General features: G+C 33.8%; 1 protein-coding gene across 1 annotated transcript in view; it reads left to right on the top strand.

The window, feature by feature from the left end:
• Nucleotides 1-26,801, top strand: part of RSRC1 (arginine and serine rich coiled-coil 1) — a 412,972-nt gene that overhangs the window by 156,145 nt on the left and 230,026 nt on the right. The window lies entirely within an intron of this gene.

The following is a 26,801-nucleotide window of genomic DNA, read 5'->3' as shown; positions in this document are numbered from 1 at the left end:
AATTAGAAATTATATTTCTTCTGTTATAGCAATAAAAAGTACATGTTATACAACATTTTCTTTTCTTTTCTTTTTTTAAGATTTTATTAATTTATTCATGAGAGACAGAGAGAGAGAGAGAGAGAGGCAGAGGGAGAAGCAACCTCCCAAGGAGCAGGGAGCCCGATGTGGGACTCGACCCAGGACTCTGGGATCATGATCTGAACCGAAGGCAGACGCTTAACCATCTGAGCCACCCAGGGACTCATAACATTTTCTTTTTTTTGAGTAGTGTTAGTATCACTAGTGATGAGGAGTGGGAAATGAGTAAGAAATTATTTCTTTCTATTTAGACCTTCCTGAGTATTCTACCTGATGAGGGTTGTAAGTAAAAAGTAAAAATGATAATAGGATTAGCCCTTTAAGGACAAGACCTCTTAGATTGTATGCTCCCATCTTATAGATCTAGTTGTTACTGATTTTGTTTCTTGGTCAGTATCATTTTATAGAAAGTACCAAATATGATAAATAAAAGTTTATTAGGCTTTCATTTATCACATTTGGTGATTTTGGGCCTTTTTGGAAATATATGATGGAATATATAGGATCGTAGTGGTTGGGGAGAAAAAATAGGAACACTTTATGTCTTAACAGTGTACAAGACAGCCCATTCGAGAAAGAAATTTTCCCATCAGAAATGCCAGTGATACTTCATTGAGAAAAACCAAGAGAGTAAACTACTTTTGCTAATTTGCAGAGCCAAAAATGCTGGAGAAGTGTTAAAAATCAATATGGTATACACTTATATAGTGAATAATTCCATCACCACAAATGTTTTCACTTGCCCTTATGTAGTCCATTTTCCCCTCCACCTCAGCCTTAGATGACTGCTAATGTGCTTTCATTATAAATTAGTTTATATTTTCTAAAATTTTATATAAGTAGAATCACAGTACACATTATGTACTCTTTTGTGTTTGGCGCTTTCCCTCAGCATTATGATTTTGTGATTTATCCATGATGCTGGATGTGTATCAGCAGGTAGTCCTTTTGAATGAAGAGTAATGTTCTTTTGTATAAATATATCACATTTTGTTTTTACACTCATCTGTTAATAGATATTTGAGTTGTTTTCCATTTTGGATATTACTAAAGCTGTTATGAGCGTTCATAAAAGTTCTTCAAGTGGACATGTGTTTTCTTTACCTGGAAAGTGAATGACTGGCTTGTTTGGAAGGTTTAGGTTTAACCTGTAAGAACCTGCCAGATGGTTTTCTGAAGGGGTTGTATTATTTTACATTTACATGACTGGTATATGAGATTTCAAGTTTCTCCAGATCCTTGCCAACAATTGATATTGCTGTTCTTTTTAATTTTAGCCTTTGTAATGGATTGGTAGATTTATGCTGCTGTGGTTTTAATTTTCATTTCCCTGATGTCAAATAATGTTGAGCATCTTATCTTTGTTTATTGGCCATTTGTGTATCTACTTTTGTATAGAGTCCAGTCAAATTTTTCTATTTTTAAAGTTTTACTGAAGTATAATTAATATACGGTAAACTGCACATATTTTAAAGTATGCAACTTGATATTTTTTTATTTCTGTATGTACCTATGATACCATCACCACAATCAAGATAGCGAACCTATGCTTCATAACCAAAGGCTTATTCAGGCTCCTTTATAATACTTTTTCCCTCTCTCATTGCTTTTTTTCCCACAGGCACCTAGTTAGTGTAACTGCCGATGAGTTTACATTTTCTAGAACTTTTTATAAATGTAATAATATGGTATGTAATCTTTTTGTCTGATTTCTTTCAGCATAATTATTCTGAGATGCATCTATGTTGTCGCATATATTTTTCTTTATTGCTGAATAGTGTGCCATTGTATGTGTATGACACAGTTTGTTTTCCCAGTTACCTATTGATGGAAATTTGTGTTGTTCTCAAGTTTTGGCTATTATAAAACAAGCTGCTATGAAAATTTGTGTACATGTGTGGACATACTTTCTTTTTGGCAATAGAAGGACTGGATCATATGGTAGGTTTATGTTTAACTTAATTGCCAGACTGTTGTCCAATGTGGTTGTACCATTATATAATCTTGCCAGCAGTGCATGAGTGTTCCAGTTATTCCTCATCACTACCACATGTATGGTTAGTCTTTTATTTTAGACATTTTGATAGGTGTAAAGTGGCTCATTATGGCTTTAATTTATATTTCCCTCGTCACTAATGGTGATGAGAATGTTTTCAATGTTCTTATTTGCCACCTATATATATTTCTTAGTGAAGTATCTGTCCACATCTTTTGCTTATTTTTGTGTTGGGTTGTTTCTTTATAATTAAGTTTGGAGAGTTCTTTATATATTCTAGATTCAGGTACTATATCAGGTATGTGCTGTGCTTCTTTCATTCACTAGGAGTGCCTTTTTTCTTTTTAAGATTTTATTCATTTATTTGACACAGAAAGAGAGAGCACAAGCAGGGGGAGTGTCAGGCAGAGGGAGAGGGAGAAGCAGGCTCCTCTGCTGAGCAAGGAGCCCGATGTGGGGCTCAATCCCAGGACCCCAGGATCATGATCTGAGCCGAAGGCAGACGCTTAACCAGCTGAGCCACCCAGCTGCCCCACTGGGAGTGCCTTTTGAAGACAGGAGTCTTTAATCTTTTTGTGAAAGATTTTATTTATTTATTTTAGAGAGAGAGCATGGAGGGGAGGGGCAGAGGGAGAGGGAGAGAGAGTCTTAAGCAGACTCTGTGCTGAGTGTGGAGCCCTAGATGGGGCTTATTTTCATGACCCTGAGATCACGACCTGAGCCAAAACCAAGAGTCGGATGCTTAACTGATTGTGCCCCCTAGGCGCCCCCAGAAGTTTTCAATTTTGGTGAAGTATTGTTTATTAATTTCTTCTTTTACAGACATGATTTTGGTGTTGATCTAGGAGATCTTTTCCTAACCAAAGGCCACAAAGATTTTCTGTTTTCTTCTACCAGTTTTGTAGTTTCAGATTTTACATTTAGGTCTATGATCTATTTTGAGATAAATTTTGAGTATGACATGAGCTATGGATCAAAGTTCATTTTTTTTTCTTTTTGCATCTTGGAAATTTAATATTGCCAGCATATTTTTTTGACCAGATCACCTTTTCTTTGTTGGATTGCTTTTGTATTTTTGCAATAAAATCTGTTGTTCATAAATGTGTAGGTCTATTTCTGGACATTCTGTTTGTTCCACTGAAATACATATCTGCTTGATGCCAGTACCACACTATCTTGATTATTATGGCATTATAACACTTGGAATCATGTAGTTATAGTCTTCACACTTCACTCTTTTTTTCAGAGTTGTTTTTGTTATCTTAATCCTTTCCATTACCATATGAATTTTTAAAAAATATTTTATTTTTTTATTTGACAAAATGAGAGAGAGAACACAAGCAGGTGGAGAGCAGCAGAGGGAGAGAGAGAAGCAGGCCCCCCACTGAGCAGGGAGCCTGACGTGGGGCTCGATCCCAGGAACCCCAGGATCATGACCTGAGCCAAAGACAGATGCTTAACCAACTGAGCCACCTGGGCACCCCTATTACCATATGAATTTTGTAATCATTTTGTCAGTTTCCACAAAATACCTTGCTTATATTTTGATTGGGATTGCATTGGATCTGTAGATCTATTGGGGAGAATTAACATCTTAATAACATTGAGTCTTCTGACCCATTAACAAGGTATATTTTTTCATTTATTGAGGTCTTATATGATTTTTCTCAACAGTGTTTTGTAGCTTACAGTTTAGAGGTCTCTGACATTTTCTTTTTTCATATTTATCCTGAAGTATTTTATATTTGTGATGATACTACAAATGATATATATATGTAATATTTAAAAAATTTTAATTTTTGATCGTTTGTTGCTAATATATGGATATACACTTGAATTTGGTATATTGATCTTGTATCCTGCAGCCTCGTTGAACTCACTTATCATTCTAGTTGCTTTTTTGTAGATTCCACAAGATTTTCTGCAGAGATGATCATGCTGTTTGTAATGAAGACAGTTTTACTTCTTTCCAATCTGGATGTCTTTTATTTCTTTTTCTTGCCTGACTGCTCAGACTACAGCATCAAATACAGCATTGAATAGAAGTGGAAAGTTTGGATATCCTTGTCTTATTTCTGATATTAGTCAGATAGTACTTAGTCTTTTTCACCATTATGTGTGGTGTTAGCTGGTGGATTTTGGTAAATGCCTCTTGTGAGGTTGAAGAAACCCCCTTCTAGTCCTAGTGTGCTGACAGGTTTTGGTTTTTTTTTGGATATAGATGTTGGATTTTGTAAAATGCTTTGTGACTATTGAGATGATCTTTTTTTCTTATTTAATTGTTAATGTAGTGAATTACATTGATTTTCAAACGTAAAACACTTTTTCATTTCTTGTAGGAAACTCTACTTGGTCATGGTCTGTTATCTTTTTTATATATTGTTTCATTTAATCTGCTAAAATTATATTTAGAATTTTTACATTTGTTTTTCACAAGGAATATTGGTCCGCAGTTTTATTTTCTTATAATATCCTTGATTATATTTTGTGTCAGGGTAATGCTGGCCTCAGAGAATTAATTGGGAAGTATTTCTTAATTCTCTGAAAGAGTTTGTGTAGAATTGATATTCTTTCTTAAATGTTCAATAAAATTCAGGAGTGAAACAATTTAGCCTGGATTTTTCTTTACAGAAAGGTTTTTAACTAAAAATTAAATTTCTTTAATGGAGAAATTAGTAAACAAATTAGAGAAATATTGTCATTCAGGTTATCTGTTTCTTCTTGAGTGAGCTTTGGTAGTTTTGTCTTTCAAGGAATTAGTTCATCTTACCTAAGGTATTTAATATATAGGCATAAAGCTATTCATATTCCCTTTTTATCCTTTTAGTATCTGTAGAATCTATACTGATGATACTTCTTTTATTCCTGACATTGATAATTTGTTTCTTCTTTCTTTTTTTCTCATCAGTCTTTCTAGACGTTTATCAATTTTATTGATTTTCTCAGAGAACCAGCTCTTAGATTCATTAATTTTCTCTGTAGTTTTTCTGTTTTCTATTTCATTGCTTTCCACATTGAACTATATTATTTCCTCTTTTTCCTGCTTATGTTCCTTTTTTTTTTTTAAGTTTTTTGAGAATAAACTGAGGCCATTGCTTTGAGATCCTTCATTTTTTCTCATATAAGCACTTAGTGTTATGTATCTTCTTCTATAGGAGCATCCACAGATTCTGATATGTTGTGTTTTCATTTTCATTCAGTTCAAATAATTTCGAATTTCACTTTGATTTATTCTTTGGGGTTATTTAAAATGGTGATATTTATTTTTCAAATATTTGGGGATTTTCTAGATGTCTTTTTATAAGTCATTTCTAATTTACTTTCATTGTTCCAAAGAGCATACTTTGATGATTTGAATCCTTTTAAATTTATTGAGATGTTTCATGGCTCAGAATATGTGCTATTTTAATGAATATTTTGAAAACTGTGTATTTTGCTTGTTCTTCTATGGGGTGTTTTGTAAATGTCAATTGGGTCAAGTTGGTTGATAATGTAGTCACCTCTATTATGTCCTTGCTGATTTTTGCTATACTTGTATAATCATATATTAAGAGAAAGAAATTGAAATTTCCAACCATAATTCTGGATTTGTCTGGATATTTTTGCAATTCTGTAATATTTTTAAGCCTTATTCTGGGTTGCAGTTAAATTCTTTGGAGACAATTTGGTCCTCTTAGGTCTTGCTATTATGATATGTTAGTTGGTTCTGGAGCAGTACTCAGTCTAGTGCTAAATGTTCTCACAACTCAAGTATGAACTTGATGAATATTCTAACAAATACCTTGTGAGTTATATAAGTTTTCTCTGTCTGGCTTGTTGGAACAAGTTTTCCATTTTGTGTGAGCACCAGGTTCTGATCTGGTCTGATCAGTTCTTTGGGATGGTATTTTCTTTTGCCTCTTGTACTTTCTTTACAGGCATGCACTATTTGGTACTTTGCTGACTATACAAAGGGGATTCTCAATAGATTTTCACAGTTCTGTCTCTGTGCTACTGTCTCCTCTCTTGTATTCTGTCCTCTGAATTTTAGTTGCCTTAGTCTCCATGGAATCTCAGCTCTGATGCCTCAAATCAGGATGTTGCCAGGCTGCACCTGGGTTCTCCCTCCCTGTGCTGTGATCTGTAGTAATAAGCCACTGTTCATTTGTGTCTTGTTGCTCAGGAGTCACTATTCTTTGTTGCCTGATGTCCAGTGTCTTGTAAACCATTTTTTAAAAACACTTCGGTTTTGTTGTTGTTGTTTTGGCATTTTGTTTTGTGATTGTTTCAGGGGAAAGCATAGAGTATGTTCCCTTTTACCCTTAGAATCTTTTGCCCATTTTAAATTTGATTCTAATCTTAACTTTTTTGGTGAATAAAAGCTATTAATTTTTATAAAGTCCAATTTATTTTTCAACCTTGATGTTTGCTTAAACCTTGTCTACCTCAAGGTCACAAAGATTTTCTTCTAGTAGTTTTATATAGGCTTAGTTTTTACATTTATATCCATGATTTATTTTGACTTATAAAGTGAGGTAGGCTTGATGTTCCTTTTTGGGGTGCCAGGATGTCTTCCCATACAGATAGCCAGTTACTCCAGGACCTACCTTCCTTCCTATTTATTTATTTATTTATTTATTTTTATTTTTTTCTTCCAGGATTTTATTTAAATTCAACTTAGTTAACATATAGTGTAGTATTAGTTTCAGGAGTAGAATTTGGTGATTCATCACTTACATATAACACCCAGTGTTCATCACAACAAATGCCCTCCTTAATACCCATCACCCATGTAGCACATCCCCCCACCCACCTCCCCTCCAGCAACCCTCAGTTTTGTTCTCTATGGTCAAGAGTCCCTTATATTTTGCTTCCCTCTCTGTTTTTATCTTATTTTATTTTTCTTTCCCTTCCCCTATGTTCATCTGTTTTGTTTCTTAAATTCCACATACAATTGAAATCATATGGTATTTGTCTTTCTCTGACTGACTTATTTCACTTAGCATAATACACTCTATTCCATCCACGTCATTGCAAATGGCAAGATTTCATTCTTTTGGATGGCTGAGTAATAATCCGTTATCCATTATATGTATATACACATATATATGTATGTATATATACACACGTATACATATACATACACACACACACATTTTCTTTATCATTCCTCAGTTGATGGGCATTTAGGCTCTTTCCATAATTTGGCTAGTATTGATAGTGCTGCTATTAACATTGGGGTGCATGTGCCCCTTCAAATTAGTATTTTTGTATCCTTTGGATAAATAACTAGAAGTGTAATTCCTGGGTTATAGGGTAGCTCTATTTTTTAACTTTTTGAGGACACTCCATACTGTTTTCTAGAGTGGCTGCACCAGTTCGCATTCCGACCAACAAGTTAAGAGGGTTCCCCTTTCTCCACATCCTCGCCAACATCTGTCATTTCCTGAGTTGTTAATTTCAGCCATTCTGACAGGTGTGAGGTGATATCTCATTGTGGTTTTGATTTGTATTTCCCTGATGATGAGTGATATTGAGCATTTTTTTCATGTGCGGGACCTTCTTTCTTGATTGAATTCCACTGATACCTTGATACTGTAGCAAAAAGCCACTTCTCTTATAGATGTGGGTCTCTGCATTCTGTCTTGTTAATCTCTATATATTACCAATATATAATCTAAGCATCATGATATTACTGTGCCATTAAGCAAATGATTTTCACAGTTGATTTATCAAAATTTATAGCTTTTGTTCTTTGAAAAACACAGAAGCTCATATCTATGTAGTTCATTTGTTTTCTATTTCATTTCATTATTGCTCTCATTTTTTTCTTCTGCCTTCTATTCACTTTAGGTTTAGTTTGATCTTATTTTTCTATCTTAAGGAGGAAATTTTGACCACTAAAACTAGATTTCTTTTTCTAATAAAAACCTTTAAGGCTAAAAATTTTCTGTTAGCACTGTTTTTAATTAGGTATTTTGGTCTTTTAGTTGTTTTGTTGATGAATCTTAATTTAATTTTGTTGTATTCAGAAAATATACTTCATAAGACTAGTCTTTTTAATCTTTTGAGTTTTTTTATTGTCCTATAGTTGATCAGATAACAGTGAGTATATTGTAGTTGTTGGGTGTAGTGCTATATTAAGTATCAGTTGGATTAAGAAGGTGGTACTATTGTTCAGATCTTCTCTATGAGTATTAATTTTTTTCCTTGTTAAATTGACATATGTCAGGTTCTCCACTGAAGATTCTGAATTTATCTCTTTCGGCTTTTAATTCTGCCTGCTTTTGTTTGATAGTTTTAAAATTCTGTTATGAGGCAAATATCCATTTGTAATTGTTATAGTGTTTTCCTGTACTAACCCTTTTATCATTATTATCTGTCCTTTTTTCCCTGAAGTCTGTTTTGAATAATATTAACCTATTCTAGCTTTCTTATTCTTACAAGTTACATAGTACATCTTTTTTTCTAGTTTTTCCATTCAGTCTCTGTTCCTTATATTAAATTTGGGGTTCTTTTAGACAGCCTATATCTGGGTCTTTTTTAAAATACATTCTGACTATGTCTTTTAATTGAATGGTTTAGTCCATCTTTACCTAATGTAATTTTTGATACAGTTGTATTTATCTCTGTCATTTTCCTTAGATTTGTTTTGATTATGACATAATTTTTTTTCTCGGTTTCTTTTTTTTTTTTTTCCCCTACCCATTCCCACACCTACCTTCCCTCTGGCAACCACCAGTTTGTTCTCTTTATTTAAGAGTCTGTTTTTTGGTTTGTCTCTTTTTTCTTTGTTCATTTGTTTTGTTTCTTAAATTCTATATATGAATGAAGTCATATGATATTCGTCTCTCTCTGTCTTACTTATTTCACTTAACATTATATTCTCTAGGTCCATCCGTGTTATTGCAAATATCAAGATCTTATTCCTTCTTATGGCTGTGTAATATTCTCTTATATGTATGTGTACACACACACACACACACACACACACCACATCTTTATCCATTCATCTATTGATGAACACTTGGGTTGCTTCCCTACTTGGCTATTGTAAATGCTGCAATAAACATAGGGGTGTATCTGTCTTCTTGAGTGAGTTTCCTTACCTTCTTTCTTATTACCCAAATAATTTTTAGTATTTAATTTAAGTTTCTTTATTGTTTTGAAAACTGTATTTCCTTGAATTATTTTTAGTTGTTACACTAGAGATTACATCTTTAACTTGTTCCATTTAAGCACATCTTTAACTTATTCTATTCTTCTTTAACTTATCATTCTACTTATTCCAAGCAATAGTATTTTTTATTTCATCTTTAATTTTGAATGATAGTTTTCCTCTGTATGTAGTTCTTGGCTGAGAAGCTTTTCTTTCATTTCAAATGTTGTTCCAGTGTCTTCTGGCTTTCGTAGTTTCTGATGTAAAGTTAGCCAGAACCTTATAATCATTAAAATCATATAATTTATTTTTGTTCTCTGGCCTCTTTACTGTTTTCTCTTTATCTTTGGCCTTTAGCAGTTTTATTGTCATGCATGTGGGTGTGGTTTTCTTTGTTTATTTCACTTGTTCAGTGAGCTTTTTGCCTATGTGAATCAATGTTTTCGACCAAATTGGGGAACTTTTGGGCCATTATTTTCCACTTACTCATATACTGGACCACCTGCTATTGTCCCACAGATCTCTTGAGGTCCTGTTTGTTTTCCTTAATCCTCTTTGTACTCCATACTGGGTAATTTATATTCATGTATCATTAAGTTCAGTGATCTTTGTTCTGCTGTTTTCTCTCTTATTTTGATCCCATTTAGTGATTTTTCATTTCAATATTTTACTTTCAGCTTTAGAATTTCATTTAAAAAAATAGTTTCCATACCTCTACTGAGATTTCCTATCTGTTCATTCATTGACAGTATTTTTTTCTTCAATATTTGAAAAATTTGTGGTAGCTGTCAAGAAATCTCTGCCTGCTAAAACTAATATCTGGTTTACTCATAGTTTCTGTTCACTTTTTTCTTATATGGTCCATACTTTATTGTTTATTTGCACATCTAGTATTTTTTACTTAAAAATTGAACATTTAACCATTCTAGATTCAGTTGTGTTCTTTTGGGGAGTATTGCTTTATTTCCTGTTGTTTTGTTTTTGTCCTTTTCTCATCTTAAACTGCAGACTTCCTTGCTCTGCTTGTAGGCAGTATCTGATACCTCTTTATACTGTTTTGGTTTCTCTCTGCTGCTTTTTTGAGACTGGTTCCTTGGAGTGGTCTGTTCTGTTCCTATTTTTTTCCTTGGTTGCCAGCCAAGAATTTAGGTTGAGCTAGAGCTCACTCTGTCTGCTTTTCTTCTATAGATGATTCCCTAATTTTCAGCTGCTCTATCAATTTTACAATTTATACTTAGACACTTCAAGTCCATTTTACATCAATTTTCTGCCACCAGAGATAACAGTTAGTCTTAGTCTTAGTTAGTTCCAGCTAATATAACAAAATTCCACCAACTAGATGACTTAAAAAACATTTATTTCTCATAGTTCTAGAGGCTGGGAAATACGAGATCAAGGTGCCAGCATGGTAGGTGGATAGGGAAGGCCTTTTTCCTGGTTTGCACATGGCCTCCTTCTTCCTGTATCCTCACATGGTGAAAAGAGGGAGGGCTCTGCTCCCTCTTCGTTTAGGGCACTAAACGAATCATGGGGAGTCGAATCATGACCTCATCTGAACCTATTACCTCTCCCAGAGTTCCCCACCTCCAAATGCAGTTACACTGGGTTTAGGGTTTGAACATATGAATTCTGGAGAGCACAGACATTCAATCCATAGCACACATGTTTGGGGGATGCACTCAGTTTCAAAAAGCATCAAGTGTATACATTTTTCTCTGATCTCTGCCTACTTTTTGGCTGAATTCTCTGAGAATTTCCCCGAAGTATGTATAGTTTAATTGTCGGCTAGGGACTTGGCACAAGTTATATTCAGTTTTGGGTCATATTCTTCCTGTGATTCTCTTGCTGCTAGCATATTTCTCCCTTTAAATTTCTTGTGCTCTTTTAGTCCTGAATTCTGATCCTAGCACCGTGAGCTGACAAGGTGGTGGTTTTCTGCCATTGTGTTTCTGAGCCATAGATATGATGGTTAGCCGCAAAATGGCAATTCTTTTCATTTCTAAGTGAAATTTGGGGATTAAACTATTCTTGGTGGCTTTTTGGATTTGTTCAGGGTTTTTAAATAGATTCTTTACTGTTACTCAGTTTTTATAATTTTTATATGTTGGAAGTTTTGTTCCATCATTCATTCCTTCACTATTATTAGAAGTACTCTTAACTTTAGTCTTAAAATTGCATTAACACAAAACCTTTAAAATAGAGATACTGTGACTTGAGAGAGTTTTTATACTAAAAATTTAATTTATGTGTCTATTGCTAATAGTTTAAAAATGCATGAAATTCTTGAAGGAACATTTATTAATCACATTAGATTTTCTCTTTTATTTTAAAAATTGAAAATATAGCCTCAGAGGCATTTATCTTTCATTCAAAATAATGAATTGACACCTTTAGAAATGATGGGATCAAAATTTTGGCTGAGGATCATTTTACTTCTCCATCCCTAAGAGACTTTTATTTGATAAATGTTTCAGTAGTTTTTATGCATATATTTCTGTACTGATGTCAGTGTACATAAATTTGGAAGGGTTACAGTAAAAGTTTTGCTATCTGGGATATTAGAGAATTTTTCTGGTTAGGATTTTTTGATTGCAGAGATTTTATTCCTTTAAAGTAGAAACTTTTTTCTTTAATAATTTTCGTGAATATAAAAGTAAAATGTTCATTATAAAATAATTTGAGAATTAAATAAAATAGAGCAAAAAATAGAAGGTAATAAAAGTTGCCCATAACCTCACCTCTCACAATAAACTTATTTATGTTTTAGTAACATCATACTCTTTTTGTCAGTGTTTATGTTTTTACAAAATTGAGTTCTTACTGTATATACTGTTGACATATTCTTTTAAAGATGTTGTGATCATTTTCCTAAATATTATTTTTAGTCACCGTAGAACATTTTATTCCCTTACAAAAATATACTCTATTTTCTCTTTACCTAGTCCTCAATGTTTAGTCTTTAACATATGCTGTCCTTAGCTCAGACTTCACCAGGATTCCATTATGTAATTAACGTCATAGTATAAAACGTTCAAAATTATTTTATGTTTCTTTTTACTTACTTTAGATTCTAGAAGTAGATTGTTTGGGCTAAGAGTATATGTTTCTTAACTACATCCTATAAAGGGTTTGGTTATTTATACATCAGTAGCTCTGTATGAGACTGTTCATTTACCCACAACCACCTACAAAGAAGGTATAATCTTAAAGATTTGTAATACCACTGGGCCAAAAAAAAAAAAAAAAAAGATATTTTACTAGGTTAATCTGTATTTCTTAGATATTATTATTAGGATTGAACATCTTTTTATAGTCATTCATCACTTTTATTTTCTTGATGAATTGCCAATTAGTTTCCATTGTTTATTATTCTGTTTGTGTTGTTTGCTTTTTTAAATATTACTTTGATTTTTAGGAGATCTTTATGAATTATGGATATTAATTTCAGATGTTTTAGGTATGTTTAAAATATTCAAATATATTATCAAATGATACTTAGAAAATTATTTCATTATTTTACCCTTACTGTAGTTGTGATAAATTAATACAATTAATATTAGCTTACTGTGTGTGATAAACAAGAATCATCTTGAATAAAGTTTTATCATATTCTCAAATTTTGAGGCATTTAAAATATCTCATTTTTACATGCTTATTAAATTTCTCTACCTTTTTTCTTATTCATTTGATAATGAAATTTATTTTTCTCAACTACCATGCTTTCTAATATTTTTAGTACAGAGTTTTTGTTTTTGTTTTTTTTACTTATTTTTAAGGAGTTATCTCCATAAAATACCTTGTTTATTTCTTTGGATACTTTGAAGATTTCAAAACAAGAATAACAATAAAGTAAGAACACATTTGTTGAGTTTTAGTGTAATTTATGAATAACTTTTAACTGAAGAAAATAAAAGGGAATTATTTTGGAATGTAAATTCATTGCTACATATTCAGAAATTCAGAGAGATATTTTTGCCAACATAAAAAATTGTCTGTATTATATGGTAATAGTAATTTGAGTAGTTTATTACATTTTTATTCACTTGAGATAATAAAGTTTACATTTGTTAGAGACACATTTTCTGCAATAGATGTTTATATATTTAAAGACTGTAGAGGGCCTGGCTATCTTATTTCAAAAGCAAAGTTTCTCTTTGCAAATAGATATTCCTATAATTGGAAAATTGTATTTGTGCAAACCAGAATTTTATTGTCAGGTGTCAGTGTTAGTAAGGGGTCACTACATACGTAATTCAGGACACCAGGTTGCTTGTTGGAAGTGGTGTGACTCTCCATAAAGCTTTTGTGCTATCCTTGTGCTGTTCCTCACTCTTCATCACTGTTCCAGTGGTTGATGTATAGGAGATGCCTCGTACTCCCTGCTGTCTTTGCTGGTGTGTTTGTTTATAGCTAACCCCAGGGATCCTAATGAGGGAAAGAGCTGTAGCAGGGCAGCTTGAAGCTGAAAAATCAAACATTTCTACCTCCTGAGTTAATTGTGATCCTGGAACCCAATAAAAGGTTAGGGTACCCCAATGATAGGGTGACCCTAGTATCCTCACTCTGTATAAGGACTGACTCACAATGGTAGGCTCTAAGAAGAATTGTGTTCTGCAGATAGCATTGTGTTTGCAGAGTTCTTTAGGAATTTCTAGTGTTGTTGCCAGTTGGTTTTAAATTACACATGGTAATCATGCATTTCAGTCATAATTTATTGATCATACCATAATGCTGTTGACTTGTTGTATTAACACATCTGTTGCCAAGGTTTTAAAATTTGGAATAATAAAATTTGCTCTTTTGTCCTTTTATAATACCATGTAAACTTTTGTTTTAAATTGGACTTAACACAAGCCATTTATGGTTTAAATTTTCGAGTTTTCTGATGTAGCTCAAATTTTATTAAGGACTTTTAAAAATACACAGATTGATTATAATTTTCTTAATGACAAATTTGAGTTTAGATTCTGTTTTAAAATTTAAATATTCATGACCAAGTCTATTGGATAATATAAAACTTTTCTGAATTACTTTCCCATGTGTTATTTTACTTTACTTTTTATTTAAAGGATAGGGATAATTTTCTCTCTTTGAGGCTAAATGACTAGTCAGACCAGAGCTTGGAAAAATTGGATGAAATTTGTGCAGCTGCAGAAAAGGTACCTAGTTAGAAGACTTCTTTCTCCCTTGGTATAAAAGGATTATCCTCATGTGTTGTATGAATTCATGGAGTCTTCTGAGTTTAAAAATTCAAGTGTGTAGTCTTTGCAGTCACAAACGTGAATATTCTAACTTCTTTAGGCCTTTGGATACAATATAAATATTTTTTAAGTAATGATTTTAGAAGGACTTTAAACATTTGTAAACATATGAGTTTTAAAAATCCAAGTTTACCCCCCATAATTAGGGATTATAAAAGGATTAAAAGTCTTGGCTGGAGATTGTGATTTACATAGAAATATATAGCAATACTATTTTCTGAATTGAGGGTGTAGGTAAGGAAAGATTAATTGTTGCTATTGCTATATAGACCTGAATAGTAGGTTGTAATTCATACACAGATGGTTCTTGTAAATTTACACTTTGACATTGGGTGAAATTGATGGATATAGGGGAGCCTAAGGAGTCAGGGAAGAGGTTTTAATGTTCTTTTATTCTCAAACTACAGCTTGAAGATGACTTAATTGTCTGTTAGTAGTAGATACATTTAAACCCTTGTACTTTGTGTTTTTCTTAGATTGAAAGCAAAATATATATATGTATATATATTTTAATACAGTTTCATATTTTTATAAAAACAACTCACCTTTGCTACATTTGTTTATAAAATTAAGTTAAACTGTGAAATAGTAAAACTTTTATAATTTTTTGGTTAATACATTGTAAGGATACACTTAGGTAAAACTCATTTTTATGCATTTGGGAATGATCTGGAAAGGGTTTTTTAAAAATTATCCTTTATAGGCATGCATGTCACTATAAGTACAACAGGAGGAAAATATGAAATTTTAAACACCTACATTTCATCTAAAATATAGGTGAGTAATCTAAGAAGGTCACATGAGTTATCATGAGATAAGGAGAAGTTTGGTTAATATTAGTCTTCTGTGTGCAATAGCATTATATTTGCATAGAATAATTTTAAGAGAATTTTTGTTTACTGTGCATTGATAATTTAGAAAATGAAACTGGTTTTACACTTTTCTCATATGCCAATTTTTTTTTAACGGATTAAGGGCCTAAAGGAATAGAGGAAGTGAATGGACACTGATGTTTCAAAATATCTCATTTTGCCTAAAAGCAAGTACCGGCAGATAAATGCCCATAAAGGGATTTCTTTCTTAAGCCCCGTGGATTTTTCCCCCGCACAACTTTTTGTGTGAGTTAGAAATGAAAACCATTCATCTAGTGCCCCAAAGAACGGCCTTATTGAATGGAATAACAGTGTAATGTACCATTGAAGGCAGGATTGAAAGTGATTATCTTGTTAACTCTTGACAGTTACCGCCAGCTTGAAATGGAACCGGCAGGCTTGATTTGCAAATGAATTAGAGCTTTTTCATTTTGTGCCAGGATCATCTTTTTATATTCTGATATGACAGATGCTATGTTCCAGGCTTTTGTTTTTCTTCAGTTTTATACTTGCAAATAAAAAACAAAAGATTATGATAGTCATTTTATTTGCATCTTTTCTCTTGGAGTTTATTCTTTGTGTAGAAGTTTTTAATCTTACATTTTTCAAAAATTTGTTTAAGACTCCTATTGTTTTTGTTAGAATTAAATTTGATTAATGTAAGTATAGTAGTAATTGGGTAAAAGAGAAGAATTTATTGGCTTTCAAAAAAGTAGAAAATTACTCCCAAAATATTATAGTTAGTAAAAACAGAAACTTGGCAAAATTTAATAGAATTAGCTGCTTTTCTTTGTTAACTATTTTGATAAAACTTCCAACTTGGAGACAAGTTTTAAGAATAGTACAGGAAACTCCCATGTACCAAATTCACCAGTTGTTTACAATTTGCCAACATTTGTTTTATCAGCTCTCCCCCTCCCTCTCTGTCCACACATATATTTATAAATATATTTTTCTTTTGAGCCAAAGGAGAGTATATTGGAAACATTGTTCCCCATAAATACTTTAGTGCACATATTCTAAGAACAAAGACATTCTCTTACATAACCATGAGTACTAGCTTTTAAGAACTCAAAGAAAAGAACATAATCTTGTGTTTTTTAATCTTCTTATATTAGTAAGAAATCAGTGTGCAGGGTTTTTTATCCATAATGTCATAATGCTTCTGTTTATATTCTCTAATCATCTAAATTAATGTCAATTTTAGTTCATTGTTTAGATATAATTTATTGACCTAGAACCGTGTTTTACTTATCCAGAGATAGTTTTTATTAGTGGAAGAGTTAATATAGTTCAATCTTGTATGCTCCATTTTATCTAATTATTTAAAGTAGTACTTAATGTATCTCCCCAGTCTAAGTAATATACATTTTGTACCCCAAAAAAGGTCTTTATTTACACACACACACATACATACACACACACACATACACATTTTTATATTCTTGTGGAGTTTTAAGTATCTTTTAATTACTGCTTGAGGATTCAAAATTTAAGGTTCTGTAAGTCCACTGTTATATTTTGTTCTGCTATATAAATCTTAATAAAATATGGAATTTAAGAATAAATTATTTCCCATTTTATCACTATGGCTTTTCAACATGAACATTGGCGCTAAGGCCTATTTTATATAATGGGAACTCCAGGCATTCATGTTTTATATTGATATGATTTGTTGAGAACGTCTATAAAAATACCAGTCTTTTATTTATTTATTTTTTTAAGATTTTATTTATTTATTTGAGAGAGCAAGAATGAGAGAGAGAGAGAGTACATGAGAGGGGGGAGGGTTAGAGGGAGAAGCAGACTCCCTGCCGAGCAGGGAGCCCAATGCGGGACTCGATCCCGGGACTCCAGGATCATGACCTGAGCCGAAGGCAGTCGCTTAACCAACTGAGCCACCCAGGCGCCCAAAAATACCAGTCTTTTAAAGATATGATTGTTGGCAAGTATCACCAAATTAAACAAGTATTACCCAAGGTCTACTGTCTTTGAGTTAAGCAGTGGTAATGTATGTCTTGGAGGCAAACTGGAATCAGTTGAGAAGAAAGCCGGGCCATTTCTTCATATTCCATCTTTCACTCTATCTTATCCCAGTTTCCCCCCACCAATCTCTCAGTCTCTCTCTTTTACATGGTAGTTAGGTTGACCATGTTTGCTTGGTGTATGATGCTTTTATGATATGTTTAAGCTTGGCATTCCTTTATATAAAGGGTGACCATTTAATATATTGTCCTGACTTTGATACTTTGAAAGTGAAAGGAGATGCTGTTAGTCATTCTGCCAGGATGTCAGAAGTAAGCCAGAACTATCTTAGGCAGAAAAGAGCATATATGGTTGGTTACTTTATTTTCATATCACTTTGCAAAAAGTTATAGTGTTGCTGTTTTTACAGTGATAACACCATACAGATTTATTTTTTTTTAAGATTTTATTTATTTATTTGAGAGAGAGAGAGAGTGAGAGAGAGCATGAAAGGGGAGAGGGTCAGAGGGAGAAGCAGACTCCCTGCTGAGCAGGGAGCCTGACGTGGGACTCGATCCCGAGATTCCAGGATCATGACCTGAGCCGAAGGCAGTCGCTTAACCACTGAGCCACACAAGCGCCCACCATACAGATTTAAACTATTTAAACAGTCTTAAATAGTTGTGACCCTATAAAACAACATTTGAAACATTCAGAATGCTTCTTCACTGTTACCCCGTTTGAAACCTGAAATAATTTTATATTGTCTTTTAATAATTCTACTTGCACTATAATAAATAAATCCCTATAATGCATGAGCTTTAAACATTCTTTTTTGATGTTTAGTGTTACGAATTTGGAGGATATTCTGAAGTACTGAGAATGTGTTTATGATTTCATGTAGTCCTGTTTTATAAAAATTCAATGCCTGTAAAACTGATTATTCAATGTTATGCTAAATTATCTTTAATTAATGAAGAAAAAGCCATTTTTCTCCAGTGTACTAGAATGTTTCTTTCTGATTATGCCAAGGTTAGTCTTTAGATGGAGTAATTAACATATATCTTTTTTCATGTTACTCCTTCTTTGTCAAACTCTCATTTTAGAAAGAGATGAATTGATGTCATGGAAGACAACAGTTTCTGTCTTTTAGTATTGTTCTGACAGTTATTTCTTTTGTTTTTTATTTTATTATTTTTGGTAGTCATTTTCTTTAGTTTTTCAGCCAATATGTTATTATATATAATTAAGAAAATACTTATCTTTTTTGATATGTGAAGTAGAATAAAAGCAGATGGGAGAGTTGACTAAGTTCTCAGGTTTCTAATTTAGCTCTTCTTTGTATTTTGTTGCATCTTCCTTTTCTTAATTTGTCTATCATTTGCAATTCAGGTTCTGAGATACTGTCAATGATTCTGTCAATGATTGTCATGAAATTATGAAAATAATAAGAAAACAAGAAATCTCCATTTACCTCTGTCTACCTATCCCTAAATTTCCCAAAGTGAAAAAACTTCATATAGATTGTCAGCTTGAGTACAAGTGGAATTTAAATGATTTAGCTGAGGGATTAGCACATTTTTTCTGTGAAGGCCTAGATAGTAATATTTTAGGCTTTGTGGGCTAAGAGGCAAATACCTTTGAGGGTATTATGTAAATACTTACATAATGAGAGAAAATTAATGTCTACAGTTTTTATTGACAAAATTCAAAGGTCATTATTTAGTTTTTTGTTATATAAATGTATAAATGAGAAAAATGGAATTCTTTTGGGGAGATAGCATTTCACTTAATTGGGGTTCAGAGTTAGTGATCTCTGTCATCAAAATTGATTACAGAGGTTCATCTGTTAAGGCTAATTTGTAATGAGATTTTAAATAGTTCATCTTTGAGATGTTTTTCATGCCGATAGGTACTGCTAAATACCGATCACAATCCATGAGCATATGATTTTAACTGAACACAGTATTGCTTGGAAGGCACTTATAAAATTGTTAGATTCTTTTCCTGATACTTGCCTTTTAGTTTATTATATTACAGTTTAATCCCTTCCAGTTGAAGTAGAAGCTCCTCAATTGCATAGTTAAATGGGTTTGGAAGTATAGAAAATTTCTTTGCACTTGCATCAAGATTAGAAAATGCTACTGGAATTGTAGTTTGAGCTCGGAAAATATACTCCTTGAAAGGTGTGTGGGAATGGAGATCTCCTTGTTTTTAACTTTTGACAAAATAGGAAGTGTATAAAGCAGGTTGACATTATTTTGTGACCCAAACAACATCAGTTGTGACCAAAATGACTTTATTGCAATGTAAGTTTTGCACGTAAGCACTGTTTACCTTGTAACTTTTGGCTGAATTAATTAAGAAACATTACCAAGTCTACATCTAAATCCAGTTTCCAAAACTGTCCAGTGTTCACTAAAAATGGTTGAGGGCAGTTCTTTTCTGTTAGAAAAGTTTCAGTCTTGGCCCTTTTTGCAAAGACTCACAATAAAACTTTACCACTGTTCAGATATCAAAGTGCTTGTATTAGAGCAATCTGGATATTCAGCTTTTGTTTTTGTCAAAAATTTACAAAATGGACGATGGACAAATCCACAAGAATAAATGAGGTTCACTGTTGACAGGACTCCTTCAGTAACACATTGACACATTCAAATATTTTCACAAAATATTTGCTGATGAATAATACAGTGAATAACCATAGACTTTAAATTTTCACATATGCGTAGGAAGGGAAAAATGAAGGGGGGGAAATTGGAGGGGGAGATGAACCATGAGAGACTATGGCCTCTGAGAAGCAAACTGAGGGTTCTAGAGGGGAAGGGGGTGGGGGATGGGTTAGCCTGGTGATGGGTATTAAAGAGGGCACGTACTGAATGGAGCACTGGGTGTTATACGCAAACAATGAATCATGGAACACTACATCAAAAACTAATGATGCAATGTATGGTGATTAACATAACATAATAAAAAAAATTTTTCACATATGCTTATATTTTCACAAGCTTTATGAATTTGTCCAACTAAGCCTCTCTGTCCTTTACATATTTTTAACCACCATGATATGTAACCTACTGTAGCAAATTTCACATCAGGTTGTTGTGAGTTAGTGTTTTCTCAGTTTTCTTGAAATGATTTTCACATTCTATATAGACTATTAACAAAGACTAATTCTTCAGTCACTTCAAGTAAGAGAAGCACTGACTCAAACAACTAAGCAGTATCACTAATATCTGTGGATTCATCAAGAGCTGAGGAGAACCACCCCAAATTATTTGATGTGCCGTTGACTAATGATGATACTACATATGTCCTCAATTTTTTGAGTTAACTGTTGATGCTGAAAGGCTAATCACTTTAAACAAGTTTGTTTTCTCTGGACATATTCCTTTGGTTGCTGCTGTCAAACATGATTTAATTAACTCATCATTGTTGAATGGCTTTCATTGATTGGCTGACAAATATACCACTCAAACTCATTTTATATTTTTGTGAAGAAATTCTGCTGTGATGAGATATTACATTTTAAATTTTCTAAGTTTTCTGACTGTTGCTTTCCCGTGAGTTGGAAATGTTGTGAAGACTTCTTAGTTTGGGAATGTCAACATGTATTCTTTAAGCACAGCTATAGTGTCATTGTATATTAAATACAATGCATTGCTATTTAATTTGATAAAATAATCTACACTCCCCAGTGCCTTAAAAGTATGTCATTTGAAGTCCCCTTTTCTCTTCTTTTCTTGTTTTGACATGATTGGAATATAGTATTAAAACAAAAATTAAATGTTACCTTACAACACTTCATGAAGCCCTTGAAATTCTGTTGAGTTATATACTGCATCGCTGTGGTTTTTGTGCTCTGAGCAGCAGTGCAGATCAGTGAGAGTACTACATAAGACCTCTGTCGTAACCATTCAACTGACCTTTGTAACACTAAAGCAGCACTAAAACTATAAAAAACTATAGAGAAATGAGTGTGGCTGTGTCCCAACAAAACTTTATATATTGACAAAAAAATTTGGACTTAAGTAACTTTCACATATCACAAAATATTATTTTAATTTTTTCTAGCCCTTGAAGAATGCAAAAACTAGTCTATCTCATGGGCTGTACAAAAAAGTAGGTGGCCGGCTGGATTTGGCCCATGGGCCATAGTTTGCTGACCTCTGATTTGGACTCTGAACTCAAGAGAATTGTTGGCAACCCCTATTGGCCTTCAAATACTACTAATACATACATGGTGGAAAGTGCCCATGAATTGAATATGTTATTTTTTGTTTCATATGACCAAAGATAAAGCCATTTTTGATAAAGTAACTCTTAGAAGAATCTTCATTTGTACTTTCACTTTATATGAATGAGAAAAAACAAAAATCTTTCTTGCATGCAGGGCTGTTTCAAGCCTGCAGGACTTACACATGCCATTCCTTCCTGTCCACATGTAAACTATCCTCACTGAGCTTAGATTCTATTAGGAAAGACTGAAAGTAAACAAATAAATATAGATTATGCAAGACTATTGGGTAGCTTATGTAGTAAGTGGAACTCTGAAAAACCAAGTTACGAAAATGAACAGGAGTTAAGATGGCTGTATCCTGGGGTCAGTATAAGTAATATATGGGCACTGGCAACACCAGCATTGCTGCCAGTGGACTTGCAGTTCATCATTGCTACTATCAGAATACTATTGCTACTACTAGAATAATCTTTGTATTCTTGTCCTTAATTTATTCTTGATTCAAAGTTCCTGCAATAATCCTTGTCTTTCTATGTTTGGATTACTTTGGCGTCAAAGTTCACCTAATTTGGAGGGGTATTCAGATTCTGGGTAGCTTAAAAAAGCATGAGATCTACTAAAGAAGAAGTGTGTAGTGAGTGAGCATAGCAGTGAAATAAGATGAAGGAAGAATTCCTCGATCTTCTAAACTAGATCTTGTATTCCTTTTATTGTAATCATGGGTCCTTGTACTATTCCTTCACAGTACTTTTGAAATGTTATTCATGTAACAGTTACTAATTTAACTGTTTGTGTGTTAGTTGTGTGTGATTCATGCCGGCCTATAAACTCCTTGCAATCCAGTCTGTTAATAATCCCTGACACTCAGCACGGAATCTGACCCAAAGATTATGCTCAGTAGTATTTGAATGAATAAATGATGGAGGCAGGGGGACCAAATCATGATGGTTTCAGTGGAAGGGCATTAAAGAGTTTCAGGCAGGGAAATGATGTGATGTATTCTTACACGATTAGACTGTTTGTAGTATGTGCATAGGAGGGAAACAATAGTGGACGTGGGGGGGCGCCTGGGTGGCTCAGTCATTAAGCGTCTGCCTTCAGCTCAGGTCATGATCCCAGGGTGCTGGGATCAAGCCCCACATTGGGCTCCCTGCTCAGCGGAAAGCCTGCTTCTCCCTCTCCCACTCCCCCTGCTTGTGTTCCCTCTCTCGATTTGTCTCTCTCTGTCAAATAAATAAATAAAATCTTGAAAAAAAAAATAGTGGACGTGGGGAAAATAATTACAAGGGAATGAGGACAAGACTAGGCCAGAGGTGATGGTAGTTGGACTGGGATGGCAGCAGTTTATATAAGTAGAGACAGATAGTGTCTAGGGTTACTTAAGAGGTAGAATCAGTAGGACTTAATGACAGATTATACAGGTAGGAAGAGAGAGAAGATAGGAAGGAGGTGGACTCCCAGGTTTTTGGCTTGAGCAACAGGATGAATGATGGGACTCCTTTCTGAAACAGGAAATACTGAAAAGCATAATCTTTGAAGGAAGAATTAAGAGTTCAGTTTTTGACCCATTGAGTATAAGTTTTTGGTTTTTTGTTTTGGATTTTTGAGACAGCCAAATAGAGATAGCAGATAGACAACTGGATAAATGGATCTGGAGCCTCTGAAGACTATACTGTTTTTTTTGTCATTTACCTATAGATTGATATTACACTATGCATAAGGACATGATAGATTGGGAAGAAAGTATCACACAAAATGAGGGCCTGGGAATGAGCCTTGAGAAGCTCTAATCTTTGATGTCTGAAGAGAGGAGCATGAACCTACAAAGGAGACTCGAGTCATTTTTTGAGAAAAAATGTGGAAAGCCTGAATAATGTAATGTCATAGAAGACAGGTAAGGAGAGGGTATGCAAGAGAGAGTCAACAATAACAAATGCTTCTAAGAAGTGTATAAAGAGAAGGATAATATAAAATTGATTCGGTAACACAGGGAAAATACTAATGATGTTAGCAAGAGTAATTTGGGGATGTGATGGGAGGTAGGAATGTGGAGACATAGTGTGTATATAGTTTTTCAAACATGTTGACTTAGGGAAGCAGAGAAGTTAGGATGGTATCTGAGGAAGCCGACTCCAGGCCAAAGCCCTCTATGTAATCCTTCAGACCCAACCATAGGCATTTCTATTTCTAGGCCAGGTGCTTCCATCCAGAGTCTTCCTTAATTAGGATTTGTGGCAGTTTTCTCCACTGCGATTCAGTACTTTTCCATTCCTAGTCCTTCCCTCTTTCCCTCCCCATGGTCCACTGATCTATAAAGAGGCAGGAGTTGGGGCTCCTCAGCAGTGAGATGAGTCCCCCTCCCCTCCATTTCAGCCCGCTATTCCCACTTGCCTATACTGCATCTGCCTGATCCTTTCCCATGCTGTTCTTCGAGGGATAAGTGGACCATTAGGAAGCAAATGCTCCTTCTTGCTTGGCACTGTTAGAAGTGTACGTGAATAAAAGTTTGATTGTTACTTTCGGTTTGACTTGGTCTTAATTAACCACCTCAAGCTCTGATTGTTCCATAGTAGCAGTCCAGGGCAGGGGAAAAAGAAGAGATAATTGAAGGTCCTTGAAGAAGCCAAAGGAGCTGATTCCAGAGCCCATGTGGTGGCGTGGCCTTGATAGAAGGAACCTCCAGTACCACCTCCCTGAAGTATTTCCAGAACTCTCCTACCCACAGCTTCTGTCCCTCTCATCCCTCCAAGGCCTTCACCCCATAGCCTCATAAATTTAGAAGGCTAACATAGCATTTGTAATCTTTTGTTGTGTTATTTACTTTTTCTTCTTTTCCTGAGACCTTCCAATTCTAATTTTATGAACATTAGCTAATATTAGTGATATGTAAACAAAATTATTTTATCATATTGCAAGACCAAAAGACTTTTATCTTTTGGGAAAGTTAAGGTTTGATTGCCATTCCACAACAAGAATCCATGCGTATCAGAAGGGTTATCAAAAGCTTCATGCGGTAACAAAAAGTTTACTTAAACAATTAGCCTGGGCAATGGATACATACATAGAAGCCACATCAGATGATTACTGAGTATTAAGTATTGGCCTATGGAGAATTTTCTATAAGGGCAATGCAGTTGGTAACCACAGATTTGATATCCTTTCTATTCAAACAGGGCTTATATGGCCCACTGCATGTGAGTTTTGTAATTTTCTTCTGGCATAATGTTAAAAGCATAGGTTCTGTGAGGATGTTGTGCAGGAGTCCTTTCACTTAGCTGGTAAGTGAGGCCAGCTGACTTCTCAGCATTATATTTCAAGAGTGGCTTTGTTTCCTTCTGATTATAATGTATTGAGCAGTGCTCATGGAGTGTCTGCATAGTAATAATGATATTGACAATAATTAGTAGTATATGCTAAGTGTATCTGCTAAGCACTTTACATACATTATTGCTTTCATAACTAAGGCATTTCAGAGTTCCTAGAACTTATCCATTGAATGTCAAGGAATGACTATAAGTTTAGAGACGTATGAAATTATTATGAACATAGCAGAAATGGGAGTTGGTTCTTGCACAATAAATATTTAGAATTTAAAGGCGTAGTGAGGAAGAGATGACCATTTTAGGTAGGTAAATGCATGAACAAAATCATGGAGGTGATAATGAACAGGTCTGAGAAGAGGTACATTTTGGATAGTAGTGGAAAACTATTAGGCAGATATTGTATGTTATAAACAGAAACATCAACTTGGGGTATGAAGACATTGTTAGGGAAAAGAGTATTGGAAGAGTCTTGGTGTAAAGTGATGGGAACCAAAACTAATATAGACAAAGTGGGAAGGAAGGGAATATGGCAGAGCTTAGACCAATTTGGATCAATTATTGAAAGGTTTACCATTTCCATTTGTCTCATGCATTGTGGGTATAAATATGTTTGTTACCTCTGTTCCAGTTTCGCATTCTCTGACTTTAAATTGAATTCGTCTGTATCTTATATAATCATGTACCGAATTTAGGAAGATTCTATTATTATTAAACACTGTAGTTGGTATAAAAATGAATAAAATCGTAGACTTGAGTCTTTAAAGAGAACACTGAAGGTTAACAGGTGTGTACAAAGATAATTTATGAGAAAGTTTTACAAGCGTGTATAGAACAGGAGAAGTGTGGGCCGAATATAGATCTAGCCTTATTTTAATCTAAAAACAGCAGGTAGTGTTTCCATTGTTAAAAAAAAAAAAAAAATAGTGTGAGCTTTGGATTCAGATAGAGCAATTTTGGCCATTTTAGCAAGTCATTCTCTTGCCCTAAGCTGCAGAGCCCTTATTTACAAAATGAGGATAATACACCTCAGAGTAGCTGTAGGGATTTTTTTTAAATACTTATTTTTTTAATTGGACTGACAGTAATGTGTTTTCATGGAAGAAAGTTTAGAAAACACGTAAGAGGATTAGAATGAACATAAACATCACTCAGAATCCCACTGTTGACTACTGTTGACATTTTGGTTTATAACTTTCCAGTTATACACAGATATGCACATACGTACTGACACTGTACAAATGTATGTATATAACTTTTTTTTAGCAACTCTGACATATAATTCTGTAATATGTTCTTTTTTAAAACTTAATATGCCATAAGAACATTTTCATGGACATATGCATCTACCTCATAATTTTAATTGCTATATGTTTTTCTGTTCTGTGGATATTACCATATTTTATTTCATAGTTTGCCATTATTGGGCATTGAGTTTTCCCCAGTTTGTTTGTTTTGTATTAAATACAACAGACTAATATCTTTTGAATGTATCGCTGAGATAAACCCAGAGAAGTAGAACCATTAGGTCAAAGACTTTATGTGTATTATTGAGAATTTGAACATTTTCCCATTGCCCTTTGGAAAACTTGTATTATTTTCTGCTCTCATCAGTAGGATATGAGGGTACCTGATTCCACACACCATTGCCAACACTGGAAACATCATTCATTTTAATCTGTGTTTGTTAGGTGAAAAATGGCATTTAGTTTTATCTTGCTGATCTGTGTGCTCTAATATTTTTCTTTTTGTGAATATCGTGAGAATTTAATGTGATTATAAATAGATGAAAAGGCTCAGCACCTGGCAAATACTAGCCAATCATTAAGGGTCAGTGTTCATTTTACTTAAGTCCTCACCCCTTTGCAGCCTCCTTTCCAGTCATGGTGCCAATTAAGGAGTAGGAGAATATTGTAGAATCTTGTTTC

This window comes from Mirounga angustirostris, unplaced genomic scaffold, assembly GCF_029215605.1.
Source record: "Mirounga angustirostris isolate CCGP_5_RB_7025 unplaced genomic scaffold, mMirAng1.0.hap1 SCAF_1, whole genome shotgun sequence".
Lineage (NCBI taxonomy): Eukaryota > Metazoa > Chordata > Mammalia > Carnivora > Phocidae > Mirounga > Mirounga angustirostris.
Note: the sequence above shows the minus strand (reverse complement) of the source record. Positions and strands in the feature narration are given on the sequence as shown.